General features: G+C 43.8%; 1 pseudogene; it reads left to right on the forward strand.

Annotated features, from left to right (window-relative positions):
* Window positions 1–106: 106 nt before the first annotated feature.
* On the forward strand, window positions 107–15,342 carry LOC128114223 (tubulin alpha-1B chain-like; annotated as a pseudogene).
* Window positions 15,343–16,038: the final 696 nt, after the last annotated feature.

Genomic DNA, 16,038 nt, shown 5'->3' on the forward strand with positions numbered 1-16,038 from the left:
TCCGGGCTCCAGCCGGCCGGGGTCTCTCCCCTCCTCTTTCACTACCCGCAAACCCCACCCCCGTCTCTCCTTCCCCGGGGCGACGGCGGCCGCGAGAGCGCGGAGCCGGGAGGGAAGGAGGCGGCGCCGGGGACCGGGGAAGCTCTCGGGCGGAGGGAGGAAGGAGGGTGCAGGGGAAGACGGGGCGGGGGGAAGGGAAGGGGAGACCGAGAGAGGGCGCCTCCCACAACCCGAGCCCCGGGAGCCGCCCCGGATCCCGGCCCCTCCCTAGACCGCCCACGGCGCGGGAGAGTGTAGAGGTAGGATGGAGGGGACAGAGGTGCTCACGCACACGGGCGGGGACTGAGCGCTGCCGAAGGACCTGCGGGCTAGACTGCTCCAGACTGGTGGGGGGTGGGGGGCGGTGAGGCGACCGGAGCCTAAGGGAGGGGAGCTGGCACGGAGACAGAAGCCTGGATGAAGGTGGAGAAAAGGATGTTTGCACAAAGAGAAGGAAGACAGACCTGGATCCTGGCGAAAGGAGGGAAGCAGATGCCAAGGGCTTGGAAGAGAAGGGAAAAGCCAGGGTCAGAAGGGCAGCTGAGGGTGGAGGGGGCGCCCGGAGCCACCTAAGCGGGAGAAAAATGGGGTAGGAGAGCCGGAACTGGGATCCCAGGGTGGCTCTGTAGTACAGAAGTAAGCTTCTTGCCTGTTTATGGCAGGGAGCAAAAGACTGGGGCATTAAGAAGGGAAACTGAGGTAGATGGAGAAAGGAGGGGACATCAAGAAAGAGAACCTCCAGGTGAGCAGGAGCCTGTATTATCCACACTCGAACCAGACCGAATACCAGGGGTTCTTGACCAAGGGTAAACTGGAGGCCCTGGCGTCTGGAGAGATCTGACAGCCAAGGCGCCTGCGTTGCAATTGTCCTTAATGATGATGGACAGAAAGATGAGAAAGGGAATCCTGCTAAGAAAAGTAAAGGAAGGACACTCCTTTGCGGCCAATTCTTCCAGAAAGGTGAGAGGAAACCAGACATTGTGAGACCCGGGAGAACTGAGTCTCTCAACCTTAAATCCTACATTAGAACAAATATTTGTAATGACTCCTAAACTATAAACTAATGTTCATAGACTGATTACATCACTTCCCTGTGCACATGACTGAAAAGATCAAACTATAAGGAGGAAACAAAAGCATAGCAATCTGTAATAACGTAAACAGTATTTTAATGCTGAGTGCTCGGTTTCACTCAAAGCAGGAAGATGCTTACACCTCTCCACAGAGTCACAGAGAAGGAACGTCTACCAACACACACTGATACAGGTGCACAGTGACTCAACCACCTCCGGCATGTTGCCATCGATGAAGTGACTTCAGGAAATGTTGAGCAACTCTTGGTAGCAAAGTCAAGCTTCCCTACACTCACAGAGAACTGTAATTGTATTCCTAGAAAGTTAGCTGCACGTTCAGACCATCCAAAAAAAAAAAAAAAAAACTATTAAGTTCTAGGCTCAGATAATTAAACTCAAGTTTTCACCTACATGAATGTCCTAGGGGACTTCTGAAAATCTGGATAAGAGAAAACTCTTTATCTGGCAGAAGGATAGCTTTTACACCTGCTCTGCCCATAAATGAGTGTACCCCACACACACCACTAGATACAAAAAAATGAAAGAAACCCCACAAAGTTTTAAATATTGCTTGAAGAGAGACTGAGAACCACTGGACTAGACAATGAGCAAAGGAGAGTAGGAAGGATTTCTACCCACTGGAAAGGACAGCCACCCTCCTAAGAATGGCCTGCCCTCTCAATAGGACAGAACCAAAGAAATTTAGCCAAGTGAAGTTACGAACACCAGCAAGAGATGCTCAGACTGTCAGAAAGAAGAGCTACTTGACCTGTGTCAGGTCTGAAGGCTAGTCCTGTCTGGCCGTATACCTATCTTGGCTATTACCATGTGATCCTGGCAAAATTGAGTTCACAAGACCCCTCCTCAGACCCAGCAGGAGCCTGCTACAATGGAATATTTGAGCAAGCATGCTCGCAGGGGTCACAGAGTACTCTCAAAATCCTTGTATATGCACTCTGATATGCTCACCTCCAGAACACTCTGTAGCTGCCATTTTCTCCTTTCAAACCTTTTCATTCTCCAGTGTGATTTCCAGAATTCCTTATGCAATATTCTTCAGGATGGCTGTTTAGATCCTTCCCCAAATCACAGTGTGTGAGCCCTGTTCTTCTCACAGATAATGTGTTTAGCGGGAGATACAGTGTTGGGGATGAACTTAGGGCTTCATACATGCTAAGTGCTGCATTGTACCTCTAGCCCTCCACTTCATCTTTTCCTTTTACAATAAATACAAAAGCTTCTCTCTTCTGGAAAGGTCCTTGGGCACAATCTATTCTACATAAGGTGTGCCTTTGCAATGCTGTCTCCTTTTGCAGTTTTTCACCATTTTCCAAGGAAACGGGAGAGTTTCTACTTTGAGTCCCTGATAATGGCCAATCTTCTTGTTCATTTTATTTCCCATATCCCCCTTCCAATTCCTTTTCCCCATTATTCCTCTTCTGTCCAACCCAGAGAACATAAAACTTAAAAGCATCAGAAGCCCTGAAAAAAACAATAATCAAAGTAGCCTGATTTGGAGACCTGTGAAATGCTGGGCTTTTCTGGTAAACGCCATCTAATCCTCACACCACCACACAAAGTAGAGAGATGTTTATGCTCTCACACTGAACTGCATTAGAGAAGTAAAAAGCAAACCAAGCCCAGCTAGAAGACAGCAGAGACAGTATTTGAACTCTAGCGCATTACTCTACATCCAAATTAAATTTTTTAGTCTCACCGTGCAGTCTTGGCTGATTTGAAACTCCTTGTACAGAACAGGATAGCCTTTAACTTGTGGTGATCCTCCAGCCTCTACTGTTTGAGTGCTGCAGTTACAGTTAGGTACCATCATGCCTAGACTTATATTCAAATTCTTCGTGCTACATTTCCAAAGTTTAGGTTTGCCAAGCATCATAGTATATGCCAATAAGCCTTGCACATGGGAGGACAAGCCTGGAAGAATACTAGTTCAAAGCTAGTCTGTGTCACATAGAATTTGAGGCCAAGCTGGCCTGAGAGAGAGAGAGAGAGAGAGAGAGAGAGAGAGAGAGAGAGAGAGAGAGAGAGAGAGAGAGAGAGAGAGGAGAGATGAGTCTTTGTTTTGGGTTTGTTTGTAAGGCTGTATTGTTATTGTTCTGTTTGGAGTATTGTTTTTTGATTTTGTTTTACAGAGAAGGTCTTAAGTATGTAGCCCAGGCTGTTCTCAAACTCTCAAATTTGCTGGGGAACCAAGGATAACCTTAATCTCCTAATCCTGAGTACTGGGATTGTAGGCATGTGCCACTGACACTGAAACCCTGGTTTGGTCTTGGTGTACTCTTTTCCTCCAAAGCTCACTCCCCACAGCATTCTCCTTCAAAGGCTAAAATGCAGTTCTTTCTGTTCTGTTTTCTTGCCTGATGAGGAGTAGGAAGCATGTGAAGGACAAGAAGGACCTGTCTTCAGGAAGTTTTCTGTCCCGTGTAACTTGTGCTGTTTAGAAATATGTATAGGTTAAGACTTCAAAATTAAGACATTGGTTTTATTTACGCTCTGGGCATCACTGCTTCCCTGTAGTGTGTGTTAAACTAAACGCTTGCAGAGAGGTGAGTAGTGCCTGTAGTCTCAGGACTTGGAAGGCTTGAGGCCAGAGAGATGGCATGAGTTGAGGCCAGCCTGGGCTACATAGTAAGTTCCAGGCCAGGCTGCTGGACCTCAGTGTGAAACACTGTCTCTCACCCCTACCCCACCCCTCAAAAAATCCTAGAAATGTATGGCTGACGTATCTGGAAGTTGGAAGCACAGATTAAGGTTCCACTGCTTCCTCACAGATGACACCTTTCTAGTTACATCCCCAAAGTGTGCTTGTGAAAGAGAACACAAGCTTCTCTTCCTACACCTCCCCGCCCCCATCTGAAGCTGAGGAATCCAGTCCAGGCCTTGTGTGTGCTAGGCAATCATTCTCCCACCTAAGCCAAATCCCAAGCCCAAGTGGGCTTTATAAAAACAATAATCGGGCTGGAGAGATGGCTCAGAGGTTAAGAGCACTGGCTGTTCTTCCAGAGGTCATGAGTTCAATTCCCAGCAACCACATGGTGGCTCACAACCATCCATAAAAGAGATCTGGTGCCCTCTTCTGACCTGCAGGTATATATGCAGACAGAACACTGTATACATAATAAATAAATAAATCTTTAAAAAAAAAAAAACAATAATCGCCTTCCAAAATGGCCCACCTCTGAATACTATCACACTGTGTGCATTAGGTCTCAACATATGAACTGGGAAGCAAGGGGCACAAACATTTAGACCACAGCAAGTATGTGTTCTTGACACTTCTGGTCTTTGCTTCTTTGCTCCAGCATAGGACATAGGAAGATTAGTTGTGGCACACTGCTGTTGTGCCTTCACAGCCAGACACAGGTAAACCTAGTCTAGAATTCATATGAGAATGAGAAAACCACACCACGGAACCCTTTCTCTAGCTCACTTCTCCCTGTCTCAGGGGCACTCAGAGCCAATAACCAGGTTACCAAGTTGGCAGTGTGAATTGTCTCTATAAATAATGTCTCCACAAGTAAGCTCTTATGTAATAAATGAATGAGCACAGTGTAATTAAGTGTTAGAGTAACCAAAGCAATAATAAATCAGTAAAGCTTATCTTTACAGTATAGATGAGTGTAGTGCATTAAATATAAGACTTTTCACTTTGGATGGAGTAAATAGAGTCTGTAAATAGCTTCATACCTGATTTTGCTACAAAAATAAGTGCAAGTCTGGCTAGATTTTGCCACCATATAAGTGAGAAACAAAACTTCAGTTTTTAGATTATTGGCAAGTTTGGAAATGCAGAAAACTACATTTGAAACTAAGTTTATAAATATGAGAAGTTATTTGCAAATGGATATTTTAGGAGTCAAATGAAGAAAGCTGAAACAAGAGACTAAAAATTCTATTCATGGTAACATAATAAAATGTCGAGCAAGGATCCCATGCAGGCCTTGTCCACACCAACGAGCCTATCACAGCAAAGCAGACAGGTCCTACCCAGATCCAAGGAACCACATAAGCCGCTGGGATCCTGGCGTAGAAGAAAGCCAGGAACAGGTGTGCCACTAGCTCTACGTTAGCAATTGAGAGTAAACAAACACCTGTTGGGTTTACTCTTCCTTGACTGTCTTTCCAAACCGTCACTCTGGAACAACAATATGACTCATACCCACCTTCAGATGCTTTCAGTATTTGTTACACTTGAATCTGTGCAGAAACAGAATACCTTCATGGTGCGTAATTTACATTATGTTCTCTTCTAATTCATTCTTACTCTCTCTCTCTCTCTCTCTCTCTCTCTCTCTCTCTCTCTCTCTCTCTCGTGTGTGTGTGTGTGTGTGTGTGTGTGTGTGTGTGTGTGTGTGTGTGTGAATTATTGTGTGTTTTTCTGGAAACAGAACCCAGGGCTTTATACTTATAGCCAAGCACTCTGACAATGAGCCACATTCTCCAACCCCTTCTGTCCTGTTCTTTTGTTTCTTTATAATAATATCCACACATGTCAGATGAGAAAACTGGAGCTCAGACATTTTAAATATGGCCTGTGAGATAGCTGAGCAAGTAAAGTCACCTGTCACCAGGACTAAAGAGCTGATATCAAGGACATGCATGTTTGAAGTAGAGAACCAACCCTAGAAAGTCTTCTTCTGACCTCCACATTCTTGTACACACACACACACACAAAGTAAATATGTGAAAATGAATAAAAGAATGGATTAATTAAATACACTGGAGAGACTGACTGCAGAAGGTAGTTGTGGGAGCTATTCCAATGTAAGTTTAGCCCCACACCTGACACAGAAAAAAAAAAAACTTTCTGAAATACATACTACTATTTCCATTCTATTAATAAGAAACTCAAACTCAAATTCATGTGACATGGGGAGATGAAAAACACTGACTCCAAAGACTATACTTGACCTGAGGTGCTGCCATGGGAAACATTGCTAAGGCTCCTAGTTTGTCTCCCTGAGACATCTCTGTGTATCTGTAGTGCTCCTATAGATAAATCCACTGGGATCATGGTTACCTGGATAACAGTTCTTCTGGGAATAGATTCATCTTTCTGTAGAGCTGCCGGCAGTGTGGCTGGGCTGTAGGCAGAGTCTTTCTCCAGCAGATTCCTCTCCTGTTTACCTGTAAGTCATCATTTATCAATCTGTTTGCTTATTTACCTCATTTATAGATGCTATCCAGGATGCTGTCATGCCAGGTACCTGACTTCCTACCCAGCAACTCTTGCTCTTAGGAAACTGAAGCTTCTTCCAGCATTGGAAGTGACAGAATCCCGGGGTCCTGAACCACCCATGTGTCCCCTGACCACACGGTATGATCTATGGTACATACACAAGCTCTGCTCCACATGGCTGTGCTAATTGTGGCCCTAGTCAGATTACTACTACAGCGAGATATCACTTACCAAGAAGAGGGCCTAATCCATCCTCCTCTTCCTGTTCTTGCCCCTGTTTTTCCTCCTCCCACTTCCTCTTCTCCTCCTGCTCTCTTCTCCTGTGTTATGTTTTTGTTTTGAGGGTCTAATGTGGCCCAGGCTGGCCTCCAACTGTAGATCCTCCTTCCCTGGCCTCCTGTGGACCAGGATTATAGGTGTGCACCAATGTGTCTGGCTATTATCACTCTGCTTGCTCTTTGGAAGTGCCCATCAAAGGATCGTGGTTCTTGAGCTTATCCCAATATCCTACTCCAAAATCAAGAACATGGGTAGTGAATTTTCACCTGTGCCAGGGTCCAACTTCCATTCTCTGTAGATAGGTATTGCCAGAGGATAAGGAATTTCTGGGAAAGTAGGGGCTTGAGCTGATGGACCCTAGAAAGGCTGTCTGCCAAAATGGTAGGAGGAATGTACCACACAAGTGTCCCTGAATCATCATCTTGCCATTTTCCTAAAAAGTTAGGGGTGATGTTGTCCTTAACTCTAGAAATCTGTGAGTCAACAGCACCAAGTCAGTACTGGTGAATGTGTGAGAGATGAGAGATGAGCTAGACATGCTCTTCCACAGAACGGGAGTTTGCTCCCCAGAAGTTATGCTGCAGGCAGCCCACACTCCCCTGTAATTCCAGTTCCAGGGGATCCAACACATTCTTCTAGTATCACATACAAGTGCACAAACCCCATACACATATACATATTTTTCCATACATTGTATTTTGATCCCCTTCCCCAATTCTTCCTAGGTCCTCCCCACCTCACTACCTACCAAAATTCATTTTCTTTCTTCTCTGCATCTGTCTCTGTCTCTGTGTCTCTGTCTCTGTCTCTGTCTCTCTCTCTCTCTCTCTCTCTCTCTCTCTCTCTCTCTCTCTCTCTCTAAATAAAGAAAGTCAAAACAAACCCAATAAGATAAAAATAACAAAAAAAAAAGTGCACACAAAAATGGAGTCTGTAGTAGAATATTTTAAGGTGTGTTATTTTGTTTATGTTGCATTTGTTTAACTCTATGAAGCTGTATTACTGTGCCTGTCTAACACACTTGATGGTCTAATAAAGAACTGTCCAATAGCAAGGCAGGAGAAAGGATAGACGGGGCTGGCAAGCAGAGAGAATATATAGAAGGAGGAATCTGGGAGGAGAGAGCTGTTCTAGGAGCAGCCAGAAAAGGAGGAGGACTCCAGGGGCCAGTCACCCAGACACGCAGCAAGCCACAGAGTAAGAATAAGATACAGAAATAAGAGAACAGGAAAAGCCCAGAGGCAAAAGGTAGACAGGATAAGTTAAGGAAAGCTGACTAGAAACTAAGCCAAGCTAAGACCGGGCATTCATGATTAAGAATAAGCCTCTGTGTGTGATTTATTTGGGAGCTGGATGGCAGCCCCCCCAAAAAAAGAGCAAAAGCCCCCAACAACAGGAGTCTGTTTTGTGTTCACTAACTACTTCTAGGCACTAGACTGCCCTGGAGTGTGATTGGTATATTCAATGACACTCCATTGGAGAAAACTGGCTTTCCCTTTCTCAGCAGACATCAACTGCAAATAGCTTCTTGGTTAGGGATGAGACGTTGTGTCCATGTCCCCTTCTTTGTGCTGGGATTTTGTCTGGTTTGAACCTGAGAAGGCCTGGGTGTACTATCACAGTCTCTGTGAGTTCATATGTGCGTCAGTCATGTTGTGTCTAGAAGACTATTTCCTTGGAGTCATCCACCACCTCTGGCTCTTACAATCTTTCTGCCTCCTCTTCTGCATAGATACCTTATCCTCAAGGAGAGGGCTTTGATAATGACATCTTATTTTAGGGCTAGGTGATCCAAAGTCTCTCACTCTTCACATACTGTCCAGTTTTTTGTCTCTGTGTTAATTCCCATCTACAACAAGAAGCTTCTCTGATGGAGTTGAGCAATGTTCTAATCTTTGAGTATAGTGATATGTCATCAGGAGTCATTTTACTGCTGTGTTCTTTTAGTGGAATTAATAGTTGTAGATTTTCCCCTAGGGAAAATCCCCATGTATTTCAGATTCTGGGCCACTTTTTTGTCAGATATGGGTCCCATCTTATGGAGTGGACCTTAAATCCAAGAAAAACATGGTTAATTACTCTCTTAGTTACTGTTCTATTGCTGTAAAGAGACACTATGGCCAAGGAAACTCATAAAATAAAGAAAGCTTTTAATTGGGGACTTACTTACAGTTTTTAAGATTTAGTCCACGATCATTGTCTTATGGTTTCTATTGCTGTGACAAAACAGTATGACGAAGCCAGGTGGTGGTGGTGCAGCCCTTTAATCTCAACACTCAGGAGGCAGAGGCAATCGGATCTCTGTGAGTCCAAGGCCCAGCCTGGTCTATAGAACAAGTTCCAGGACAGGCTCCCAAAGCCACACAGTGAAACCCTGTCTCAGGGGGAAAAAAAAGGAACAACAAAAAAAAAAAAAACCATGACCAAAAAGCCAGTTGGGGAGGAAAGGATTTATTTGACTTACACTTCCAGCTCATAGTCCATCATTGGAGGAAGTCAGAACAGGAACTCAAGCAGGTCTAGAACATGGAGGCAGGAGCTGATGCAGAGGCCTTGGAGGAGAGCTGCTTACTGGCTTGCTTCCCCTGGCTTGCTCACCTTGCTTTCTTATAGAACCCAGGACCACCAGCCCAGAGATGGCACCACCCACCATGGGCTGGGCACTCCCCCACTGATAACTAATTGAGAAAATGCCTTATAGCTGGATCTCATGGGGACATTTCCTCAATGGAAGCTCCTTCCTTTCTGGTGATTCTGGCTTGTGTCAAATTGACAAACAAAACCAACCCACACAATCATCATGACAGGAAGCAGGTAAGTATGGCATTGGAACAGTAGCTGAGAACTTTACATCCTGATTTGCATGCAGCAAGTGGAGAGGGACCAAAACTGGGCCTAGAGTGGGCTTTTGAAACCTCAAAGCCTACCCCAGTAACACACCTCCTCCAACAAGGTCATAACTACTGCAATAAGGCCACACCTCCTAATCCTTCCCAAACATTTCCACTAACTGGTGACTAAGCATTCAAATATTTGAGCCTATGAGGGTCATTCTCATTCAAACCAACACAGTTACTCCCACAACGTTTGTGCCACCATTGCAGTAGTCTATTTTGCAGACAAGTTGCTGTTGTAGGTAATGAGGTTTATAGCTGGGTGATACTACTGATGATTTTCTCCTCTGGTAGCATGCAGAGTACCTTCTAGCACCATGAATACTAGTCAGTAGGGGTAAAAGTTCTTGTTGGGCACCAGCAGTATTCCTCCATGTTCAACAACATAAGTAAGTTGTGTCTTCAGCAACAGGGCCCTACCATCAGGTTGTGGAGAATAATCAAAATAGCAAAGGACAATAACCTGTGATGTTTGGGGGTGGCGTGTGGAACTCCTTTGGCCAATAACTGGAAAAGATGTAACCCATCTCTGCCACTTGAGGCTTTAATTGTTGACATATACACATAATTAAAAAATGTTTTAAATCAAGTATTGATAATAATGTAATAAACTAGATCCTCAAACATAGTTAACATGAGTGTATATAAGTAAAACCATTTGGGTGAAAGACTGTCACATTATGTGACAGACAACATTTTAAGTCCTCTTTCCTGGGTCTCAGCTCACAATGAATATGGAAGAGATGTTTCTGTAAAGAAACACTTTGAGAAGAATGCCAGTCTGGTGACCTAAGGTCTGGGGCCCTAGATCTTGTATGGACAATAGTCATCTGACTTATGGCCTCTTCACAATCCCTCTGGCCTCTATTTTCTCATCTGTGAAATTAGAATAAATATAGCTTATCTGCCATTGTATTGTATTGTATTGTATTGTGAGAAATAAACACATTAACAGAAAAGTGGTCTAAGGCTATAAAAATCTATCTGACATATATTAGTGATTAATATTTCTTCTGTTGAGTGGCATGCAGATGTTGGTACATTTTTACCATCATTTGGTGGCCTAATATCTCATTAAGTATGAACTCTGTGCAACTTTAGTGAGTGATTCTGTTGTGTCATGATTCACCTTCACCTTTGAAGTTTTCAGCACCCATGCATCTTCTGTGTTCTTGTACAACTGAAAGCAAGAGTGTGTGTGCGTGTGTGTGTGTGTGTGTGTGTGTGTGTGTGTGTGTGTGTGTTTAAGACAAGGTCTTACTATATGGATCAAACTAGTCACAAACTATAGGCAACTCTTCTGTCTCAGCCACCGGAATGCTGGAATTACAAGTGTGTGCCCTTCATGCACAGTTCAATTACTTAATTAGCCCATTAGATGGCATTAGTTACAAGGCAACTCTAAATGAGATGGAGCAAGTCTAAAGAGCAAATGATTGTTCAGTTTTGTTTGTTGTATAACATTTTTTTCAAAAATCATTATTATAAAGTCCATATGTTCACTGTGAAAATATATCAAAAACATTAAATGAAATAAAAAAAATTTCATTTCTGGTAAGCTTCAAGACAGCTTCTGGCTCTGATTTAAATACAGTAGTATATGGGTATAAACTCCTAGTTAAACCCATTTTAGCAGAGCTCTGAAAGTTGGGCATGATAACAAAAACCTGTAATCCTAGTATTTGAGAAGTAAAGACAGGAAGATCAAAGTTTATAGTGAACTTCGGCTATATACCTAGTTTAAAGGCAACCAAGTCTACATTAGACCCTACAGAGAAGTGGTAGTGAGAGTTGTACTGGGATCTTTGGAATGCCTATTATATTTAGAACATTACTAGCAGGGTAACAGTAATTAGCTCAAAATCACTATGTCCACATCAACCCTACCTCCTACTATATTATCATTCAGCTGTACAACTGGAGTTAATATTCCAGACTTTTTATAGTCCCCCCTGCTTCCCTCAGTCAGCAGACTAAACTGGCTTAACCTTTGTGGTATAAGTCCATAACTAAGTCAACAGTGTCATGAGGCATATTAAGAATCTTACTATTGTATTACTTACCTGGAATCTTAGCTTGTTAGGGACAGTAACTGTGTCTGTTTCTGTCACCCTCACCTCCTAACTTGTAGCTACCATGCATGAGTGCATCTCTGCCCAAATTAGCCAGGCTGGTGTCCAGATTGGCAATGCCTGCTAGAATCTCTACTACCTAGAACATGGAATCCAGCCCAAAGGCCAGATGCCAAGTAAGATCATTGAGGGAAGAGATGACTTTTTCAACATCTTCAGTGAGATAGGTATATAGCAAGCATATGCACAGGACAATGTTCCTAGACCTGGAACCCATAGTTATTGATGAAATTTTCATTGGCACCTACTATCCGCTCTTCCACCCTGAGCAGCTGCCAATAACTATGACCATGGCTACTACATCATTGGAAAAGAAATCACTGACCTGGTCTTAGACTTGCTGATGGAGTGGCCTTCTGTTGATTATGGAAAGAAGTCCAAGCTGGCATTCTCCATTTACCCAAAACGCCAGGTTTCCACCACTGTTGCTGAGCCCAACAATTCCATTCTCACCATTCATACAACTTTGGAAGACTCTGATTGTGCCGTCATCGTAGACAATGAGGCTATCTATGACATCTGTCTTAGAAATCTTGATATTGAATGGCCAACCTCTACTAACTTTATTCACCTTGTTAGCCAGATTGTGTCTTCCATCATTGCTTCCCTCAGATTTGATGATAACCCTGAATATTGGTCTGACAGAATTCCAGACCAACCTTTTTCTCTATTCCTGCATCTACTTCCCTCTGGCTATGCTCTTGTCATCTCTGCTGGGAAAGGCTACCATGAGCCACTTTCTGTGGCAGAGATCACCAATGCCTGCTTTGAGCCAGACAATGAGATGCTGAAATGTGACCATTGCTATGGTAAATACATGGCCTGCTGCCTGATATACCATGGTGACATGGTTCTTCTAAAGATGTCAATGTTGCCATTGAAACCATCAAGACCAAGAGTATCATTTAGCTTGTGGACTGGTGTCCCACTGGCTTCAAATTTAGCATTGATTACTAGGTCCTACTGTGGTACCTGATGGAGACTTAGCTAAGGTACCAAGAGTTGTGTGCGTGCCGAGCAACACCACAGCCATTGTTGAGGCCTAGGCTCACCTAGACCACAAGTTTGACCTGATGTATGTCAAGCATGACCATGCTCAGGTACATGGGTGATGGCATAAAGGAAAGGGAGTTCTCTGAGGCCTGTAAGGATGTGGCTGCCCTAGAGAAGGATATGAAGAGGTTGGTGTGGATTCTGTTGAAGGAGAGGGTGAAAAATGCCAGTTCATTCCTTTTAGCCTTGGACATATCAAACAACAGCTGATAGTAATCAGTGCTTCTGATTAGGTTATCTTCATCCTGTGATCATGTCTATCTTTTCCATATGGACCTGTAGGGATTTTCCATATCTCAAAATAAAAGCTTTAAGGATGGGTGGTGGGGGGAAGAATCTTACAATGAAAAATAAGAACATGAGGTAGGAGGCCAGGCATGGTGTCGCATGCCTTTAATCCCAGCACTCAAAAGGCAGAAGTAGGTGGATCTCTGTGAGTTTGAGGCCAGCCTGGTCTACATATCAAGTTCCAGGACAGCCAGAAGTACATAATAGAGATAACTGAGAACCAAGGACAAACAAAATATACTACTCTACTTAGTCAAGATGGCTGTCATATAATTTACTCAGCAAGAAATATTGAGCTGGGCATGGTGGCATAGAACAGTAATCCTAGCACTCAGGAGCAGAGGCAGGAGGGCTGGCACAAGTTTGAGGCCAGCCTGATCTACAAAACAAGTTCCTGGCCAACCAGGGCTATGGACTGAGACCCAGTCTCAAGTAAATCAGGGGAGAAGCAGCTCAGTTGTCATGGTGTTTTCTAGCATGCCTAAAGTGTTGGGTGTTTTGCTTTGTCTGTCTTTTGTCCCCAGCACTGCATAGACCATATGTGTGATACATAACTGTAGTCCCAACACTTGGGAAGTAGAGGCAGGCAGATCGAAAGTATAAGATCAGACTCAGAGTTCTAGGCCAGCCTGGGTTACATGAGACCATGTCTCAAAAACAAACAAAAAAGTGCCAAGGAGCTAGGCTTAAATTTTGCACCAAATAACTAAGCTTAAATCTTGACTCAAGTAGATTGGACAGTTTTGTAAAATCTATCATTTTCTTGCCTGACCTTGGGATGGTCCTTGCTTGAAGAGCCTTGGGACTGAGAGCTTCAGGTCCAGAAGTACCTGGCAGATGCAGATGCACAAAGGGCCATCTGTGGGGAAAACTAATATTTTCTTCCTGGAGGGAAATGACACAAGGAGAAGAATTTAGGAGTTGAATCTTAGAAGCTGTAGAAATTGATGTGGAGAATAACACTAAGGAAAGGGGAAAGGTATGGTGAGGGAGCACAAACTCTAGGTCCCCGAGAGGCAACCAAAGCTGTTTTATCACAGGTCAAATACCACTTCCTCCCTCCCACATTCTCCTTCACCAGTTCTTTAGGACTGGCCGTGTAGCTCAGTAGTATAGCACTTGACTAGCATATCTGAGGCTCTTAGTCTCAATCCCCAATACTGGGTGTAGGGGGAGGGAGGAGGCTGGAAAAATACAAGTTATTTGTAATCTAGATCGAGTGAAAGTACTGATGTTGATGTAGGGTTAGAATTCAGGAAGGTGTCTAAGGGCAAAATCACTGCCTGAAAAAGAATTGAATGTGAAGGTTAGAGATGAGAGGGTAGAAATTTTGTCCTTGGTTTGTCTGTCTGTTTGTTATCTACTTGAGAAATAAACTTACTTAGTCCAGGCTGACTTCAACCCTCTGAGGCTGGTCTTGCATCCGTAATCAGATCTAGGGCTTTCTGCATGCTACCAACTGAGGTATTATTATACATACCAGCCCCCAAGCCAGCCCCCAGCCCCAGCCTCTTGTCAATCATTCTTTTTTAATATAATATTTTTGTTAATTCATTGAGAATTTCACACATACATACTATGTATTTTGGTCATGTTCACACCCCAACTCCTCCCAGATCAACCCTGTATACCCCTCACTCATTCTTTTCACAAGTTTATTGAGGTTGAGTATGTAAAGAAAGGGTGGAGTAGTTGTGGTTCATTCTTTTCAAAAACTTACTCTGTTACATGTCTCTCACTATTACATGCCCAGAAGGAGGAGAAAATGGGGTGGGGTTAGCATCCAGGGGAAAATAAGACAAAATCTTTCCCTCATAGGCTAACATTCTGTGCACAGGTTCAGAATAGTATATCTTTGTTTCTCTGAGAGCCAGACACAACACTTAGCACTTTATGTACCTTGTCTCACAGAACCTCTGTCTCATGAAGTGAGTGGTATAGTGTTAACCCCAAAGATGGGAGGAGAGAGACCACCAACCCAAATCATCGTGGCCAAATTAATTACAGCAAGCAATTAATTAAAGCAAGTTTCTTTATTTGTGTACACAGGCTTCCTCACTCTAAGGAAGGGCACAAGAGGCCAGCACCGGTTGTGAGGAAGACAAGGCTTTAATACCTCAGTGGTAGGAGGTTCCCACATAGGGGGAAATAGGCCAGGTTACAGGAGCAGGACATAATCGGTGGCCAAAAGAAAGCACCAGGTAGTCATTGTGGAATGCTATTTTAAGATGTGCCGAAGCCGGGCGGTGGTGGCGCACGCCTTTAATCCCAGCACTCGGGAGGCAGAGCCAGGCGGATCTCTGTGAGTTCGAGGCAAGCCTGGTCTCCAAAGCGAGTTCCAGGAAAGGCGCAAAGCTACACAGAGAAACCCTGTCTCGAAAAACCAAAAAAAAAAAAAAAAAAAAAAAGATGTGCCGGGCGGTGGTGGCGCACGCCTTTAATCCCAGCACTTGGGAGGCAGAGGCAGGCGGATCTTTGTGAGTTCAAGGCCAGCCTGGTCTAGATGAGCGAGATCCAGGAAAGGCGCAAAGCTGCACAGAGAAACCCTGTCTCGAAAAACCTAAAAAAAAAAAAAAAAAAAAAAAAGATGTGTTACATTTGTTTATGCTGTGGAACATTTGTTTAACCATGAAAAAACGTGTTGCATTCTTTGATGTTGCATTTGTTTAACTCTGTGAAGCTGTGTTACTGTGCCTGTCTAAAACACCTCATTGTTCTAATAATGAGCTGAATGGCCAACAACGAGGCAGGAGAAAGGATAGGTGGGGCTGGCAGGCAGAGAGAATAAATAGAAGTCTGGGAGGAAAGAATGAAGGAGCAAGAAAAGGGGCCAACCATCCAGCTACACAGCCACATGGAGTAATAAGTAAAGAAAGGTATATAGGAAAAAGTTAAAAGCCCAGAGGCAAAAGATAGATGGGATAATTTAAGAAAAGCTGGCTAGAAATAAGCCAAGCTAAGGCTGGGCATTCGTAAGTAATAACAAGCCTCTGTGTGTGATTTATTTGGGAGCTGGGTGGTGGGCCCCCCCAAAGAATAAAGAGTAAAAAGTAAAAAACAACCAACTACAGGTAGTGATAACA

The sequence above is a fragment of the Peromyscus californicus genome, unplaced genomic scaffold (assembly GCF_007827085.1).
Source record: "Peromyscus californicus insignis strain IS unplaced genomic scaffold, ASM782708v3 Scaffold_19__1_contigs__length_69161282, whole genome shotgun sequence".
NCBI classification, from domain to species: domain Eukaryota; kingdom Metazoa; phylum Chordata; class Mammalia; order Rodentia; family Cricetidae; genus Peromyscus; species Peromyscus californicus.